This window comes from Jaculus jaculus, chromosome 5 (assembly GCF_020740685.1).
Source record: "Jaculus jaculus isolate mJacJac1 chromosome 5, mJacJac1.mat.Y.cur, whole genome shotgun sequence".
In the NCBI taxonomy this organism is placed as follows: domain Eukaryota; kingdom Metazoa; phylum Chordata; class Mammalia; order Rodentia; family Dipodidae; genus Jaculus; species Jaculus jaculus.
The window spans coordinates 115,252,829-115,272,934 of NC_059106.1; positions in this window are offsets into that span (position 1 = coordinate 115,252,829).

Consider the following 20,106-nt stretch of genomic DNA (forward strand, 5'->3'; position numbering starts at 1 on the left):
TTATGTTTAAGTTATTCATATCTCTTTGGAGGGTTGTAATGTTTTCTTCCATCAAGTTCAGCCTACTGTCAAAAGTTGAACACTCTAGGAGACAAGCCTGTTTAATTTCACTGATACAATTGCTGGCTCTTTGATAGTTTGCTTCAAGTTCAGTAATTTTTTTTAAATCAGTATCTCTTCAGTTGTTTTCATTTGGGAATGAGTTTCTGTTGATTTCTCTGTGATATCATTGGACACTTCCATAGTAGTACTAGGCATCCTTGGTGGAGAGCTCTCAATTTTCTGATTTTTGTTGGCTTTTTTGTGTTGTTGTCTACCCATTTTAGGAAGACTATTTTTTTATTTTTTTATTTTTATTTTATTTTTTGGGGGGCCTAGAAATGTCAAAGGGGAATTTTTTTTTAAGTTTTATTTTATTTTTTTAATTTAATTTATTAGTTTTCTTTTCAGTAAATACAGGCAGTTTGGTACCATTATTTAGGCTCATCTGTGATCCACCCCCTCCCATTAGACACTCCTTGTTAATGAAAATGGGTCGTGCATTGTGGAGTTAGCCCCCAGTTATTGGTATGATAAATGTCTCTGCAAATCATGACCCAACATGTGACTCTGACATTCTTTCCACCCCCTCTTCTGCAAAATTTCCCTGAGCCATGTTGGGCTCATTTTGGGTCTGCTTCAGTGCTGAGGTGTTGGGGCCTCTGAGGCTCTGGCTCTCTGATTTGGTAGGAGTTGATTTTTCTCTGCGTTGTTCTCTTTCCTCTTTGTGCTGGTATACAGTTCACAGGAAAACATCACCCTTGCTTATTTCTCCAGTTGTCCTTAGTTTCAGTTGGGCCCCTTTTGAGGTATGTTGGGGCAGCTCTCTTCTTAGGATCTGCATCTATCTGGAAAAGAGAAGTAGATTCTCCAACGGAGAGTAAGTTAGCACCCGGAAAATTGAGATAACACTTACTTTTTTGATAGACAGTATGATAGGTTTAGGCCCTCTATACCCCGTGATTGATGGTAGCTTGATATTGTAGAGTGGGCTTGTGTTTGGGTATGGTTCTGACTTGTTTCCCAGCTCCAGCTATGGGTCTAGTACCACTGAGTGGATCAGTTAGCCAAATCAAGAACAATTGATTCCTCACCACAGCAGTAAGAAAAAACGACATAAAGAAATTTGAGGAAAAATGGTTGAACCTGGAACAGATCATTCTGAGCGAACTTACCCAATCACAGAAAAAAAATCGACACATAGTCTCACTCATCTGCAACACCTAACCTGAATCTGCCCAAGATGCCTTATATACCCAGCAAGCACCTCATGGACTAGACAATAAGATGGATAGGAGGGCGGGGAGGGAATCAAAGGGTGGAAAACAGTAATCCGGACCCAAACGGCAATGGTACCATAAAATTCTACTTCCTAAAAGACAGACCAAATGGCTGAACCTTCACTAGACCCTTACAGGAAACACCTGAACCACAAGACACTGGAGAGGGTAGGATCAAGACTGACCTAAATCTCCTACATCTTCCCTCCCTCCCTCTCCCCTCTATCTCTCTTCTCTCTAACTCTTGTATATTAGTTATCTTTTTCCTCAATTTCTTAGTGGACACTGACCTGTAACCCCCACTTCCAGCTTGGGCCTACCATCCACAATGAGCTTTTGATCAGAGAAACCTACAAGGTTTCCCAAAACATTGACAGACTTCTGACAGAGTACTTGATGACCCACCAAAGGCCAGTGGCAAGACCCTATTGCTGAAGACTCCATACGCAGCTGACGCATAAAATGGAATGACATGGCTGGAAGCCAGGAGAGAGTCAGTCCCCAGACAGTCAGCGTGTCTAATGCCAGAAGGCGACTGGGGGAAATGACCAAGATCTGTCCAAGCAACACATTGTTTAACCTAATTAGCAACAAATAACCGGATGTGATGCCCACACAAGTGCAATAGTGGTACACAGCCATGGTGAGGCATCAATTGCTCTTGATAAGACTCTTTATTTTATTGATGAGGAAGCAAGTGTATGTCTTTTGGCCCATTCACCCTCTGACTCAGGTGGACAGGGGTGTTGTTAGTGTCCAGTCAATCAGAGAAAAAGGCCTGATTCCACAGCTCATGCAGGGGTGAGGCCTCCCCAGGCAAGGCACAATGGGTCCTACTAGGAAGAGGGGACTAGGAGGAGTAAGGAAATAGGGATCTGGCCTACTTCATGCTAAGCCCACCAGGACATTGACCAGTGTAGGCAACCTAGACTGGGGAGGTGGAAGGAACCCACACACTGACTGGGCAGGAAAGTCAGACCCAGGGTGTGGGAGGGGACCAGAAATGGGTCTGGCCTACTCACAGCAGACCCCCATGCCCACCCACACACTGACAGTACAGGAACTCAGACCTGGGTGGCTGGAAGGGACAGAAATGGGTCCGGCCTACTCACTCCAGATGTCTGGGCCCTCCCTCACAGTGACCTAACAGGGAACTTACAGGATGAAGGTTTCTATGGTACCAATTTTCTTTGGAATTGGTTTTGTACATATCTCCTCCTCTCTCCATTTACCCATACACAAAGTATTCCATCCGTCTTGTCTGTCCCTTGAGTTGTCTGTCAGGTATGTGTGCAACTCGAACTATTTCAATTTAAGAACCACAGATGAGGGAGTACATGTGGCATTTGTCTTTCTGTGCTTGTTTGAGTTTGCTTATTATGATACATCTCAAGTCTGTCCATTTTGCTACAAATTTAATTATATCATTTTTCCTTAGTTCTGAGTAGAATTCCACTGTGTATATGTACCATGTCTTCATTATCCAATCAGCATACAATGGGCCCCTGAGTTTTTTCAGTTTTTAGCTATTGTGAATTGAGCAGCTATAAATATGGTTGAGCAAATATGTCTGCAGTGAATAATGGGGCTTTTAGGGTAGATGCCCAGTAGTGGAATAGCTGGGTCAGTTGGTAGCTCAATTGCAATCTGTCCCAGGAGTCTCCATGCTGATTTACATAGTGGTTCTACAAGTTTTCATTCCCACCAACAGTGAATGAGAGTTCCTGTTTTCCTGAATCCTAGCCAACATTTATCGTCTTTTGATGATTTCTTTTTAATGATTGTCATCTTTTTTGGAGTAAGGTTAAATCTCATTCACTTGAGTTTTTTTTTAATTTTTTTGTTCATTTTTATTTATTTATTTGAGAGTGACAGAGAGATAGAGAGAGAGAGGCAGATAGAGAGAGACAGAATGTGTGCGCAGGGATTCCAGCCACTGCAAACGAACTCCAGATGTGTGTGCCCCCTTGTGCATCTGGCTAACATAAGTCCTGGTGAATCGAGCCTCGAACCAGGGTCCTTAGGCTTCACAGGCAAGTGCTTAACTGCTATGCCATCTCTCCAGACTTCACTTGAGTTTTTGATTCTTGTGTTATCTATATTCTGGTACTATGGAACCATGAAATCGTACTTTGTCATTTGAGGGGAATTGTGCATAGTTGTTAAAGATTAAATAAGATCATGCACATGTTGTGTTTGGCTATACCCAACTTCTGGGTTTTTAAATGTGACAAATCCCTTGGTTCTTACAGGTGAAATGTTCTGTAGGAGAAAGATGCTTAATGTTTATATACTTTTTAAAGGTCAACAACACTTGCTCTGTATGACTATGTCTTATTGTCAGGTGAGTTCCCACATCAGCTTGTACATTATACCTAGTTCCCTTCAAAAGGACCATTAGAGCAGCATTTGATAGCCTGAGCTAATGCAGCAGGGAGAATATTTAATTAACTTTCATGGAGCTTTTTGACTCTGTAGGCCATGGTAATCTTAAGTATATTATTGGCCTAACCAGTTTTGCCAGATGGATGTTTGAGGCTATCCCTTCTAACTAGAGGTATCTCAAAGATCTGTCAGTGGCCCTGTGTGCCTAGCACATGGTGTGGTACTTATCAAATGGCTGGCATGCGGAAGGTCTTCAGAGGTTTGTTGAAGTGTGCTTTACTCTATTCTCAGTGCCTGGGTTTCAGGGTCTCACAGCTACAGTTTGACCCCAGTGCCCTTTCTCCTGACTGCCCTGTTACTGCTCACCTACCCCAAGACATTCTGGATCTGGAGCTGGGTCTTCTGCATACAGATTCACTGGCTGCTCATTTCCTGGTTGTAGGCTTGTGGCTTGTTGTCTCCACTGGCCCTTATAACATGGCCCACTTTTTTTTTTTTTTTTTTTTTTGCTCTGAGCCAGCCACCATCTAGACTGACCACCTGGGCAGAATTTAAGACATAGGCTCATCAAATTAGGAGGTGGGAGACCTGGTCTTTCTTCCACTATGTGAAGAATGTCATCAAACAGCATTGCAAGCTCCTCTGGCTACTCAACAAATCCATATGGTCATGCTTGGCACTTTATGACTTGAGGGGTCATATTGAGGGACTTTTATTTGACAAGAAAAACTTGAAATTTTTGGGGGGGTGTTAATATAAACTTAAATTTTTTCAGGCCCCTCTTGGACTTAAGGCTACTTAGAGCGGGCTTGGTAGCTCTGGTTCCTAACAATTTGCTGTTTTTCAGAACTATCAGACAGCCTTGGGCTTTAAACTACCCTTCACTTCCCCTTCTAATATTGAGGCTCTCACTCTGACTTGAAAGAAACTAATTCTTTTTCTACTTGTTGAAGATCAGTGACAGGGAGTTCACAGTTGTCTTCTAAAATTTCCCTTTTCATTACAAAACTGTGTTGTTTCAGAGAATGTTTTTCACAACTTGGAGGTTTTACTCTCTCTATCTTTTTGCATCCATTGATCTCCTGGGGATTAATAAAAGCAATAATATATCGGCCCCATCTTTACACAAGAAGCTTTTTTCATATTATAGGCAGGAATGGGCTTTATCCAGAGGCTTTATCAAGAGGCTGCTTCTCTGGATGTCAAGAGAACTGAGCACAGGACTACTACATGAACTTTTTGGAGCTACTGAGTGCTCACTTCTAGGGAGTTCCATTCCCAGAGATCATCACCTGCCAGTTTTTGGGACTGTCCTGCACACACAGCACATAGCTCCTGCTCTTAAGGCACTTACTGATTACTTAGGGGTCTCCCAGTTTTTATCCAGATTGACCGCCTCAGGACTCTTAACTCTAATCTCTTAGAAGAAGGCTTCCATCTTCTGAATATGTTCTCATCTAGCAAGGGATTTTTGTTGGTATCGGGCCTTTCGATATAGTGTGAGCATATCAGAATGATTTAGTTTGATGATGTCCATTTGAGAGTTTAAACCACTGTTAGTGCATCACTCTGAAAGAGCCATTTGCTAAGGTCTTGCTTGGCTGAATTTTTTTTTTTTTTCTGGAGATCAGCAAGAATTGGAGATCATTCAAGTGTATTAAGAGAAAGAGAAACCACCTTTAGCTACATTTAACATCAAGTAAAGAAAATTATTTGCTGTTTGTTGCAATGATTTATTTGAAGGTTTGTTTGCCTTTCAAGTTTTTGAGCTTCTTTATAGGAGGGGCTGCATTTTATTCTGTGTGCATCTTCGGAGGTAACAGCATGCCTGGCCCAAGGTTGCTTGTTGGTGACTCTGAAATACATGACATGTACTATGTTCAAACTTATTGGATGTGCTTGGGATGCAGGAATCAAAGTTTGGAAGATACAAACTCTGCTCTTCTAGAGACTGACAGTGGTTTGTCATGGTGGAGTGAATGAATGACTGGAGAATTTTCAAAGTTGAGCTTGAGGGGAGCAGTGCTCCTGAGTACACTCACCACATCATTGTCTTTTCTGTGCCCCAGAATAAGGGCACCAACTTGCCAGCAAGGTGGTGCCCTTTGTAGCACTCAGAAATGATGCATAAGCAGAGTAATTGAACTTGAAATACTTCTTCTAAGATTAAATTCACAGGTGCTACTGGAGGTAGTGAAAAGAAAGGTTTTGTAGGATTTAGTTTCACTTGAGCCTCAGTGATCCTGGAGCTTAAAGATAAATTTCTTGAAGCTTTGAAGGTCTGTGGGGGCAAGGTAGAAGTATGAGTGATTTGGCAATCACAGTGCTTTTACCATGTCTTTTGCTCAGAGATACCACTGTAGGCATCTACTTGGTAAAACAACATATAAAACAGTTAAATCATGAGAGAAAATGAGAGGTCAAGTGGGACTTTCTAGACATAAGAGTCTGAGAAGGCAAATAAGTCCAGTGGTAGGAAGGCACTGTGTCTGCCTGCATGCTTTCTTCAGGAGGCTAACCTGATCACCAGATCTGGCAAGTGCTTTCCTGTTGACTCAGGGTCAGTTATAAGCTGCAACAGCTTCTCCCTTGCATTCTAGCTAATTCTTTCCTGGTGCTCAAGAACATGGCATAACCAGGCCTTGACTTCAGCTCTTCTGACCCCCAGGGTATAGTTAGCCCCAGCAACAGATGTGTCCTTGTTTTTCCTTAGTTCCATGGCATATATGCTGGCTCTGGTCAGACATTCCTAACTAACTGGGCTGAAGACAGATCACTAGATTCTAGTTTATGACAACAAAACAAAGCAACTCATTTTTTTTCCTTCCACACCTCTCATTCTCTGCTTTTCTGATTAGTTCCAGAGTGCCTCTAACTCATTTTTGTGGTATTTTGTAAATTTAGCTTGAGGTTGAATTTATGACAATATTTGGAAGCTTCCTTAATTTTATAATTAAAGATTAAATGACTCATCAAACCTTCTCTTCCTTGCTCAATGGATAATCTGGCACTAAAACAAACCTCTGTTATTAAGTGGTATTTATTTAATTATGATTTGCTGTAGAACTGTTTAAGAGCAGGTCATTAGGTTAAAGCCATTGAACTAGTATGCATAGGGGAGGGTGCTTTGTACTGACTTATATTTGGGCGTGCTTTCCCTGACTCTGACCTAACACAGTCGTGTTTACATTACACACATTCTCTAAGCTGCTACCATTTTTTTAAAATTCTTCCAGAAGGAAAAAAAAAATGTAACCCAGACAAATGACTTTATTTGATGTGATAGATCAGATTATGCTGATCCAGTGGCTAATACTTTCCACTGTAATTAACTACAGTGTCTCCCCATTCCTTCCACCCATCCTCACTCCCAAACCAATGTTGAAAAAGCAGCTAGTATTTTCAGAAGACCTAAAGTCATTATAGCTTCTACAAATCTTTTAGGCTAGACAGAATGGTGAGGAACTGAGTGAATAGACTTGTGTGTGTGTGTTTTCATATGTGTGCTTGCATTATGGAGACCAGAGTTCAATATCAAATGTCTCTAACATTCTTCACCTTATTGTTTGGAACAGGATCTCTTACTGACCCAATGCTCATTGATTCAGCTAGACTAAGCAGTGACCCCCAGAAATTCCCTGTCTCTACCTCTTCAGCCCTTGGGTTACAGGTGCATAACACCACATCTGCCATTTTATGTAGGTGGTGGGGATCCAAACTCATTTCCTTATACTTTTGTGGCAAGCACTTTACTCACTGAGCCATGTTCCAGCTCAGTGAATGGATTTCTGAAAACAGTCAGAAGAGCAACTGAACTGAAGTAAGCGATATAGCAAGGCTCCCACAGAAGCCTTCCTTCAACTAATTTTCCAGTTGCTCTTCTCCTTCCCCTTCAAATCATTTTAGCTTTGCATTCTCTGGGCAAATGTGAGAAATGTCAGAAGATTTCTTCAGAGAAATTGAACAAGATAGATGGTCTCTACCCCAGCAGGACACCTGGATGGCAGACTTATCTAGAGCCAAGTTGGGGCTGTAAGCGTCTGCCTGTTTATTTATTCTCCTCCTGTTTGGAGACTTTTCCTGATTAATTACTTTCTAGTAATTGAGACTGCTAACTTATGTCTCATCTGATTAACTTGTAGTGTGGCCCTTGGTTCCAGAGGGTGGGCTGGCCATCCTGCCTGGGGAATGAAGAAGGTCACTGGTCAGGGTCCTATGGGATTCCAGTTTTGGGTTGGTTTATTTGCTTTAAATCTTGTTTGCTATTCCTGCTGCAGTGACTGGAGACAGCTCCCCCCAAGTTCTATCCATTCTAATTGGTCTGCTGAAATAGCAGTGAACACAAGATTTAAGAAATGTTTTCTTTGAAAACTTCTGGTCTGACAGACACTTTGAGCTCATATTTCATCCTGTTTCTATTGCACACCATTCCCTGGGACTTTCAGGACAACTTTCGTGAGCCTTACTGGAGGGACTGCTCTGTGAGTTGTGGGTTGTGGTAGGAGTCCGGGGTCTGATGTGTTGGAGCTTAGAGGGGAAGCTGTGCTGAGACAGCCCCGCATCTTCAGACTATCAAGAGCATGCCAATGTTAACACATCCAAGGAGGTATTTAGTATCAAAGTCTCTAATATTTGGTTCCATAAACATGAGACTGGTTGCAAAAACAAAGCTAAGGAGCTCATGCTGATTACTTCAATAAAAGCTGTTTAATTATGAACATTTGGGAAATGAAGTTACCAACAAGACCAAAAGTGCTCTGGTGTCCCAGTGTTCATGCCTCCAGCATCCTGCTGCTAAGCCAGATTGTCCACTCAGCTGAAAAGTCTGACATTGAGCAGGGCACGCCCTCAGCCCCACAGGAGACCACTAGCTTGCCAGTAACTCTCCCTCCTGTTTCAGTGGTAGTTCTCAGGGATGGATTAGTAGTGGAAACATCAAACTTTATCAGTCCCATTCACAGGCTATCCAAGAGTTACTTGGGGTGTTGATCAGAGCTCCCAGAAGATGGGAACTTTGGAAACTAGTTATTGTTTGAAGGTAACTAACTTACCTCTCCCTCCAGAAGTCAGGGCTCCAGGACTGAACAATGCAAAATGAACTGTGAGAGGGAAACTGGGCATGTGACTATAACAATGATGTCTTAGGAGTCCAGAAATGAGTTCATTTTAATAGCCTGTGAGGAAATATAAGTTCTTCTTTATAATTTCTCTCTGTTGTTATTTTAGACAGCTATATTAAGTAAAATGGAATAGATCAAATTATTTATATTAAGTTTTAATTAACAAAAAATTCATTTGAAGTATATATTGGAAAAAACTATAAGGATAGACACATCATCAAGGAGTGAACTTCTTTAGCATATTATTTGTATGTTGATTTTTAATCATCAAATAACTCTTTGTATTTTAATTATTTTTGACTAAAACTTTTGAAGCCCCATATTTATCAGCATATATTGAATGTAAATGTACTATTCCTGACTAGCTCTGATCATTCTGTTTTATAGTATATTATAATACATTCTCTTGTATAGTGTACTTTACCCATGCATAGAACATAATTGATATTGTCTTATTTGCACAACAGGACAGAAATAACTGTTTCATGGAGTTATGACATGAAAATGATAATGAACATGAAGTTGTAAACATAAATTAGAAAATATAATGTAGCATGCCAGCTACATTTTTATTTTACATATTTCAGTTGATTTATGATGTTTTAATTGCTGCTCATAACTGCTCCATTATTTAAGGCTAGAATGGGCAATTGAAGACTTGAATTCACAAAACAATTATCAGAAGTTTTGAGTCACTGGAGCTACCAGTCACTGGAGAAAGCAGAGGACCCAGGCCATTTTCTTCAAAGGATGTAGCAGTAGGACTTTTATCGACCAGAAGAGTTTTCCTCTGGTAGATTAATGGCTATGCCCTTACTGGTTGGGGCTACTGACATCCTGAATACCATGAAGTAACACATGTTCATAGATATTGTGCATGTGTGTATATGTGTTTGTATTGAGATTTATGTCATGAAGACCTATGCTCCTACAATAACTGAATATGTTCTTTGTTTCTTTTACAATTTTAGTTCTTTTTCAGCCATGTGGCAATAATGATTTCTTAAGAAACTAGACAAAGACAATAAGTCAGAAAGATGTTTTAAGAGTTGGGTTGAAGTTCTACATTCGCATTTCCTGCTTAGTTTGGATCTCAAGTGTTCCTGAAACGCCAGTGTGGTAAATGCTTGGTTTCCAGAATGGTGTTATAGGCAAGTGGTAGAAACTTTAAGAATTGAGCTTAGTCTAAAACTTTAAGAATTTATGCCACTCAGGGCCAAGCTCTTCACAGGGCCTTTCCTACTCCTTTCTCTTCTAATTCTCACCACAGGGTGAACAGCTTTACTTTATTATGTGCTCCTGCTATGATTGGCTTTCTTGTCACAGGCACAAAAGCAACAAAACTAGTTGATCATGAGTGTCTACAAATCTGAGATCAAGAATGGACCTTTTACCCTTATCAAATGATTACCTCACGTATTTTTTTTATAATAACAGAGAGCTAGCTAACACACTGCCCAAAGAACCCATGCAGCTCACAGGTGGCTGGAGAGAGGAAGCAGTGAAAAGGCAAGAAAGAATTTGGGTTGGTGGGAGGCAGAGGGAGTGGAGTAAGTAATAAGGTTAGTATTTTTTTTTGGGTGAGGTGGGGTTTTGGAGTTAAGCTTTAGACCTTGGGGTATTTGCCTGGAGAACATGCACCTAAATTTTTGCTTTAGCCCAACATTAATAAATTCAGGTTTGCTTAACTTTTTATGCATGGTATACAAAGTTAAAATAACACCTTAAATTCCTTCGTGCATGGATTTGTTTTCTCTCCAAATGGTCAGAGTTACTGAGAAAAGTTTAGACAGAAAGAATGCTATATAGCAGACCTTCTAGGAAGAAACTATTTAAGTAAGATCAGCTATTGGGACTTAGTGAAAGGCAGTGCAATATCATCATACCTAGCAGTATTTGGGAGGGGACACTACCTGGATCCCTGGATCTGCCTTTACCATTATTAACTGAAAATACTAGAATTAAGTTGTGGAGACCATTCTGGGAACCAAGTGTCTTGATCCAAGCTTTTTTACTAGTCATGTTTCCTGGAGTTATTCATTAACTTTGGTATGTTTTCTCATTGGTTTAATAAGAGGTGCCATGATCAGAGATAAACTAACAAATGATGGGAGAAATTTTGAAAAGACTGCAAAATGCTGTGCATTCAAGGGCTAATTTATTTTACACAATTGAAGACTCCATATATGATGCAATGAATGAGACTCCATATATGATGTGATGACTGAGAATAATGATGGTTTTACATGTCACTTCATTTATGGCCTTACTATTACATAAAGGGAAGTGAAGGAGAGAAAAGAACTTGTCTACAAAGTCATAAAATTTGTTAGTGCCAGAGTTAAAAAGCAGGGCAAGAAATATGGCTCCTATTAGGATATTTTACCCATTATTGTATGTTTGCCTCTAGTAGAGTAGACATGAACTTGTAGAGTCCAAGAAACAGCTTTTCATGTGCTGTTGAAGGAAAATTAGGTAAGGAAATCAAGAAAACATTTTTGAGGCCATCTTGCCTTTCTTGGAAGATGGATGAAAAGCATCAATCCTGGCACAAAATGCTTCTAGAGCCAGGCATGGTGGCTCATGCCTGTAATCCCAGCACTCGGGAGGCAGAGGTAGGAGGATTGCCATGAGTTCAAGGACAACCTGAGACTACATAGTAAATTCCAGGTCAGCCTGAGCTAGAGTGAAACCCTACCTTGAAAAACCAAAAAAAAAAAAAAAAAAAGCTTCTAGAGCCTCTGTTCTCCATCCTCTGAATTTTATACATAACTGCAAAGTTTAGGGGACTCTAGGCACATAGGGATTTGAGTAGCTTGTTGACTTGTGGACAGAACACCTTTTCATTTTGAAGAGGTAATGTGGCAACATGAATAACATGCTGCCAAAAGAAGCCTTGCTACTCAGAGGCAGCTGAAAAGATGCTGCAAAACAAGGGAGAGGCCATGAAGGGGATGCTGAGGAGTAAGATGGTGTTTTGCTAGGGCGGGGGGCTGTGGATCCTGGAGTTGAACTTCAGGCTTTTGAGAATTTGCCTGGAGAATACATGCCTAGAACTTTGATTTAGACTGGCTTATTTAAAAATCAAGTATAACTAACTTTTTATGCCTCCGAAGAAAGATGAGCTTTTCGTGAGGGCCTTAGCCTAGCAGTGGACCTTATCCAAAGTATAGCATTTTCTACAGTAAGAAGGGCTCTGATGAACAAAATTGGGACACGTTCCTGTTGAGTGCCCTTCCTTTCATCTCACAATAGACTTGTGGGTGATAGAGTGTTGGATTTAGGCATTCTACAGCCATGCCATGAAATATAACCAGAAAATGTCTCTCATAAAAACTTCACAGGGTAGTTGGTAAATATTTTGACTTTCTTAAGGCTGCTGTAAATGTATACATTTCCTTGTTTTATGCTTTCTTGTCATTACACATAGTGATAAGCAATTGATTTCCATTGTTCCTATATTTTTCACTTATTTAAATTTACTAATGAATTCTAGTAAATTTTTCTGCATTTACCTTATGTATAATCACTCTTTGTTAGCAAATAAAGGAAGCTATAATTCTCCTTTTTGGTGCTTCTTCATTTCTTTTTGTGATTTAGCATACTTCATTCCAGTTTTGAATAGAAGTTGTGAAAAGCTGGCATCCTTTCTTCCTTGCATACATTGTAGGGGTGTTGACTATTATGCTATTGATTATTTTGTTAGATGTTAAGGTTTTGGAGATGTCCATTGTCTGGTGGAAGATGTTACCTTATGGCACAGATTATTATATTTCTAATGTGAACCTGTATTGAGCTTCATTAAACATGTTTTCTGATCATCTGAAGTGACTGTGTATAAGATTTTTACTGCACCATATTGAGTCAAATTGCCTGATTTAAGAATACCAACACAGCCCTATGTATGTGGATATGTTACACTTGATCAACATCATCTTGCTATATTTGGCAGATTCCTTTGTGATAATGCTTTATTGAAGATTTCAGTTGAAGTTCATGAGGTGTGTCTACTTGTGATTAGCATTACTTGAAAGCTTTCCCATGGGGTTTGGTTTAGGGTAAGGCTGGCACCATGAAATGAACTGGGCTTTCCCCTTTCTAGTATTTGCTCTTGGTTTTCTTCTCCAGATTTATTTATTTTCCATTCTCCTTTTTGTGTTCTGTTCCTCATGAGGTTTATTCTAGTCATTGCTCCATGGAGTTCTTTGTCCTCTGGCTCACAGGTAGGTTTTGGCAAGTACTGCACGAACAGGAGACAGAAATAGGAGAGCAGGACAAAAATGCTGTTGGGGAAAGCATTCTTGCTTACTGACCTTTATATCTCCTTTACATAGGACAGTAACTTCTGAACAGTGCATTGAGAATAGACGCCAGTAGGGAAGGGGATGCTATTGCCTTTGTCAGTAATCTAGATGAGAAGTGATGCAGGTATTTCATGTCTGCAGTTCTCCATGAATTCCAGAACTTTCTTCCTCTTGGCCTTTTAGGACTAGAAGTAATAATGACGTTTCACTGTTTTACCTCCCAAGACACTACTATTTTATATTGGAATTTCTCCCCAAATAGCCCCCTAAATACTCCTTAGATTGAATTACTTGATCCTTCTGTGACATGACTAAAATTTAAGCCCAAAACAAAATATGAAGGCAAATTGGATGCATATTTCTAAAACTTCAGTTTGAGGATAGTTGATAGTTACAGTAAACACGTTTGCATATTAACTCTGTATTAGTAACTATACTAAGATATGCTTTTATGTGTATTATCTAGTTTCATACATACTATCCATTTTATTATGCAATGACTATAATTAACATGGATGTGGAAAGAATTTAGGAGTTAGGAGTTAGTCTTGAGCAACTGGGTCCAAAGTTTGCATTAATTTTTTCCTAAATTTTGGATATAACTTTCCTGTTCATCTCATATTTATCTGGTCATTTTCAATCACATAATAATCTTGGTGCAGTAATTAATTTGTATAGGCCAGTATATAATAAATTATATATTAAATTAAAAATTATATATAGTATATAACATATACTTATATATATCATATATATTTAATTATATATAGAGTTTTTTTGGTGTTCTGAACCAAGGCTGCATGAAGCCTGGATGCCTTTAATTTTCTGTTGTGACTGGCCTTGAACTTCTGTTGGTTTTGCCTCTTTCTCCCAAGTGCTAGGATTACAGCTGTTTGCCACCATGCTGGGCAAAGAAATAACTGTTCTGTATTCTCTTTGTTGGTACTAGAGATTAAATCCAAGGCCTTGCACATGCTAATCAAGTAGTCTACCACTGAGCCACACCCTCAGTGGACTATACCTATACCTAGTCCAGTGGAATATTAAAAGAAGTTTTATCTTATGCTGATGTTTTATTTTTCTTTCAACTCAATAGTACTTTATACATTGAGGTTTAAAAGTGGAAGTGGGGCTCTGATGATATTCTCTGCTTGCCATTCTTGTACAACTCCCCTTAGTAGCTCCTTCTCAATTGTTTGGCTATTTGGAATGATAAGAAAGAGAACATGGGGAAGAGTCAAGGAGTATGAAAGATGTCACTAGATGCACCTGTCATGATCAAACATACTTGCCCTTTGTGCTTGGCTTAAAGCTTAGGGTTTTTTTCCCTTTGGCTTTTCAAGGTAGGTTTTCACTCTAGTCTAGGCTGACCTGGAATTCACTATATAGTCTCAGGGTGGCCACGAACTCACAGTGATCCTCCTACCTCTGCCTACCGAGTGCTGGGATTAAAGGTGTGTGCTATCCCCCCCCCCCCGCCACCGTCCCTGCTAGCTTTTTTTTTCTTATGTAATATTTTCATTATTTCTTTAGAGCCATCCCTGTATTACTGAATCAACTGTTATGCCATTAACACAGTCAATATCTCTTCAAACTGGTCACTCAAATAGTTCAGATGTCACTGCCCTCCCTTTTCTTGGTAGGGGCTTATCTTTACAATCTTATGGCAAACTTTTCATTACATGGTATGTTTTGGTGTTTTTCTTCAGAGTCCATACTAAATCTAAAGTAAACTCTGAACCTAGGTCACTTTCAGCACAGCTATCTTTCTTCCTGTTCTTTTAGGACAAGCAGCACAACACTGCTTTTTCCTTTTGGGTTTCTCAAAGCTGTGATCCATCATTAGCCTTTATTCTTTAGACCTCATATCATTCTCTGCGAGATGTCCTCCTTGAAGTCTCTCATACTTACCTGATATGAGGTAAGAGGGATGCAATATTTTCCTTTCCTCATGGAAGGTATGTGCAATGGCAGTTGCAATGCTTAGCATTTTGTCAGAAGAATTCTTCTCTTTGAGTGATTTCCAATGTCAGATATTTTCATTCTGGATGTAGGTAACAGATTAAAGATTAAAAATATGATTTGATTTGTGAGATCTTTTCTTTGCAGGTCCTGTGTTAAGTATTAGCACTTCATTTTACAGTGTGCTACTGCAATGACTCACACTTAACTCCTGCTGACCCTTCATTTGAAGTGCAGGTAAATGATGTAGGAGTCTCTTGCCACCACATAGGATATTGGAGATTCCACAGAGGGCAAGGGAGGAAAGAAGCTTTGGAAGCTGACATCATAAGGAAACATTGGGAATTAGCATTTTTCTTACAAATATAAATCAGAAAATCTGTCTTTTTATCCTTTAAAATAACGTTGTTGAGTCTTAGTGGGCATCGATGGATGTGTTTGGTCAATGGGGCAATTCATTCGCCAGCAGAGATTTCCAAGATCACCAGGTTCAAGACACATGTCTGTTTCTTTAACATAGAAACAACTTTTGTTAATTCTTGAGTAGCTTCATGTTTGTTAGGTTATGGCTTGTAGTGTTTCAGGACAAGCTCCTCATTTGCACAGAACAGAAATGTTTCATAGTGGCCTTTGATATGAACTTTTGGTACCCCACAAAGAGGAAATATGTTTTGCTGCTTGCAAAGGAATTCAAGACCTTTATGGGCACCAAGAACTCATAAAACTAGTGAGACACTTAAATAAAAATGATCCCTGAGTTTAGTCTTCAACAAGCCAGTGTCTGTTGGAAAAATTTTGTGAAATAAATATAAGCATCTAGGGCTTTGGGATTGAGATAATGTGGTGTTGATTGGTAACAGGATTTATCTTAAAATCCTCACATCCTTTTCTGTTTTCTCTGGAAAAAAAAAAAGAGTCTAAATATGTTTGTTTTAAATTTGCTGAGTAACAACAATAGTAACAAAATTTGTAAGAAAAATCAGATAATTGAATATATGTGTTTAATTATCAAATTTTAAAGTTCTTTTGAAGTTTCAAGTTAGAACCAAAAATATTACATAGTCTTTATACAATTTTACCTATTTCAAGTATGCAATCTCTCCAGAGAATTAAGTATCAATATGAAAATCTTGGGTCTTTCTTGATATTTTTACACGCATGCATATTTGTTTATGGATATGCAAAGAGAATAAATCAAGTGTGGAGGCTAATTCTACTCAGTGTTGGCACACAGGCTATATAATGTGTTTCCATGTGGCTAAGTCCTGATTGTTCAAAAATATTTATATTTTCCATGTTTCAGGAATTCTAGGTCTTCTTGGTTAATTAAACCATGGTCTCTCCAGGTGCTTACATTGGGATCCCTTCTACTTTCTGTGTAGAGCACAAAATTAAAAAAAAAATCCATATTATGCATTTCTATTCCTTATTTGGTACTGAAATAATGAAATAACTCTTGTTTAATTTTTTTTTAAATTTCATTTGGAAATACTTTTCTCATGTAACATTCCTATATGTGGAGGTCTTAGTTTTATAGGAATGGGAGTTTTTCACATGCATATTTTCTTTATACATTTGGAGTCACTGATGAAGTGGCAAGGTTGGGTGATTTAGTGGGTGGCAGAAAGATATACACAACATCCCTTGAAGTTGCCAAAATCAATATGAACAAGATGTTCACTATCATAGCTTTCAAATTTAGACCCATAAAAGTACTGTGGTTATGTTTAGAAGCAAGAGGCACTGATTTTTATTTCATTATAATATTGTGTATTGAGCCATTGGCAGCATAACTTATCATACCATTCTTTTGGCAAGATAAAATGAAGTCTGGTTCTACTCCATTCTGCTTTGGGGTTGTAGATGGATCTGGGGTAGATTAACTTTGCTGATGGGAGTGTAGGGCCAATGAGTCTACATTATACTTCTGACTCCAAACTAGACATAACTTTAACACAAAAGCAAAGGATACACATTTTTACTTGTAGCCACTTCAAATATGGGTCACTGTGGATAATCTAGACACTGAGACATGGATGAGGACTTTGCTTCTTCAACCACCTCTCCCAGAGGAATATTCCATGTACATCTTTTTATCTGCATGACCCTAAGGTTTTTTTTTTTTAACTAATTAGTTTTGTACTCAGTGAATACAGTCAAGTTGGTACTATTGTTAGGCTTTTCCATGTCCTACCCCCCCCCAGCCCCTCCTTGTTGAGTTATATGGGTCATGCACTGTGGTTATGGGTAGGAGGAAATGTCTCTGTGTATCATGACCCAATGTGTGGCTCTGAAAATGTTTCCACACCTTCTTCAACAAATTTCCCTGAGCCATGGTGGGATCATTTTAGGTCTGCTTCAGTGATGAGGTGTTGGGAGCCTCTGTGTCTCTGGATATCTGATTTGATAGGAGTTGATTGTTTTCTGTGTTGATCTCCTTCACCCTTGTGCTGGTACCAGGTTCACCAAGAAAACAGCACCCTTGCTTGTTTTTCCAGTTATTCTTAGTTTCAGCTGGGGCCCTTTTGAGGTATGATGGGGTGGTTCTCTCCTTAGGATCTGCATCTATCTGAAAAAGAGAAGCAGATTCGCCAATGGAGAGTAAAATTAGCACCAGATAAATGGGATAACCATTATTTTTTTAGAGAGAATTTAATAGGTGTAGGCCCTCTTGTAGCCCATTATTTGTGGTAGCTTAATAATGGAGAGGAGGCTCATTTTTGTATCTTGTTCTGACTTGTTTCCCAGCTCTAGCTATGGGTTCCATTCCACTGAGCAGATCAGTTAGCCAAATCAAGAGCAGTTAGTTTCCCACCATGGCTATATGCCATTATTGCACATGTGTGAATATCACAACAGGTTATTTCCTGCTAAGTAGGTTAGACCATGAGTTGCTTGGACAGATATTGGTTATTTTTCCCTAGTTACCCACATAGCACCTTCTGGAACCAGGCACACTGACTGGGGACTGACTCTCTTCCAGCTTCTAGCCATGTCACTCCATGTTATATGTCAATTGCATATGGTGTCTTCAGCACTAGGGTCTTATTACTAACCTTTGGTAGGTCATCAAGAACACTGACAGATATCTGTCATTATTTTAGGAAACCTTGTGGGTCTCTATGATCCAAAGCTCACTGTGGATGATAGCCATCTGCTAGCACTGGGAGTTACAGGTCAGTGCCCACAAAGAGAAGGAATAAAAATATGAGTAATATAAAAAAAGTTAGAGACAAGAGGGAGAGAAAGAGTGAGAGAGTGAGCAAGAAGCTGTAGAAGAGGTCAGACTTCATCATACCCTCCCCAGTGCCTTGCGACTCAGGTATTCCATCTAAGGGCCTGGTGAAGGTTCAACCATTTGGTCTACCAAAACTTATTGGACACAATGAAGGTGGTCCTCAGGGGATAATTCATATCACTAAATGCCTTCATAACAAAGACAGAGAGATCCCAAATCAATAACATAACTATCCACCTAAAGGCACCAGAAAAGCAAGAAGAATCCAATCCAAAAAGCTCTAGACAGAAATAAATAATTAAGATCAAAACAGAAATTAATAAATTGGAAACTAAGAAAAAGAAAATTAATGAAACAAAGAGCTGATTCTTTGAAAATTAAACAAGATTGACAAACCTGTGGCCAATTTGATCCAGTAAAAAAAAAAAAAAAAAAAAGAGACACTTCAAATTAACAACTTTGAAATGAGAAAGGAGAGATCACAACAGACATAAATGGGGATAATCAACAGGAGTTATTTCAAAAACTTCTACTCCACAAAACTGGCCAATATGGAGGAAGTGGATAAAATCCTAGATACATACCATCTACCAAAGCTAAACTCAGAGATTAATCTCCTAAACAAACCTATCAAGATTGAAAACAATAAAAAACCTCCCCAAGAAGATTAGTCCAGGACCAGATGGCTTCTCAGCTGAATTCTATCAAACCTTCATGGAGGAACTCAAACCAATCTTTCTCAAATTGTGCCACACAATTGGAGAACAGGGAAAGCTCCCCAACTCCTTCATCCTACTTCAAAAACCAGGCAGAGATGCCATAAGAAATGAAAACTACAAGCCTATTTCCCTGATGAACTTAGATGCAAAGATGCTGAACCAAATCTTTGCAAACCGAATCCAACAACACATCAAAAGCATTATCTACCTTGACCAAGGGGGATTCATCCCAGGGGTGGTTCAACATACTGAAATCTGTCAATGTAATACACCATATAAACAAGGTTAAACACAAAAACCACATGGCCATTTCGATAGATGCAGAAAAGGCCTTTGACAAAATACAACATCACTTCATGATCAAAACATTGGAGAGAATTGCCATGGTCAGTTCATATCTTAACATAATAAAGGCAATATACAAAGCTCCTAATGTCCAAATAATACTTATAGAGAGATACTGGAGGAATTACCACTGAGATCAGGAACAAGACAGGGTTGTCCACTCTCACCTCTGCTCTTCAATATAGTACTGGAAGTCCTAGTTCAAACAATAAGACAGGAGAAAGAAATAAAAGGGATACAGTGTGGAAAGGAAGAAGTTAAGTTAGCTGTATTCACAGACAACATGATTGTATATATAAGAGACCAGAGATACTCCATCCCAAGGTTTTTATGGAGCGCACCTTGGAAGCATAGTAGAGTAAAACCTATCCCAATCACATCCAACAAACCCAGTTGTAACACTGTATTTCTCTTTAAAGCAGATTTATGGAGAAATAATTCATGCACCATACAATGAACCCTCTTGAAGTATTCAATGCAAAGTGTTTAAACCAAAGATTCTGTTTTTTTTTTTTTTTCAAGGTAGGGTCTCACTCTGGCCCAGGCTGACTGCAGGGTGGCCTTGAACTCATGGCAATCCTCTTACCTCTGCCTCCTGAGATCTGGGATTAAAGGCATGTACCACCACACTGGACTTCTAACCCAAAGATTCCTATGGTGATAGAGTTGTGCAACCAATATCCCAATTAATTAAGAACATTTTAATCACATAAA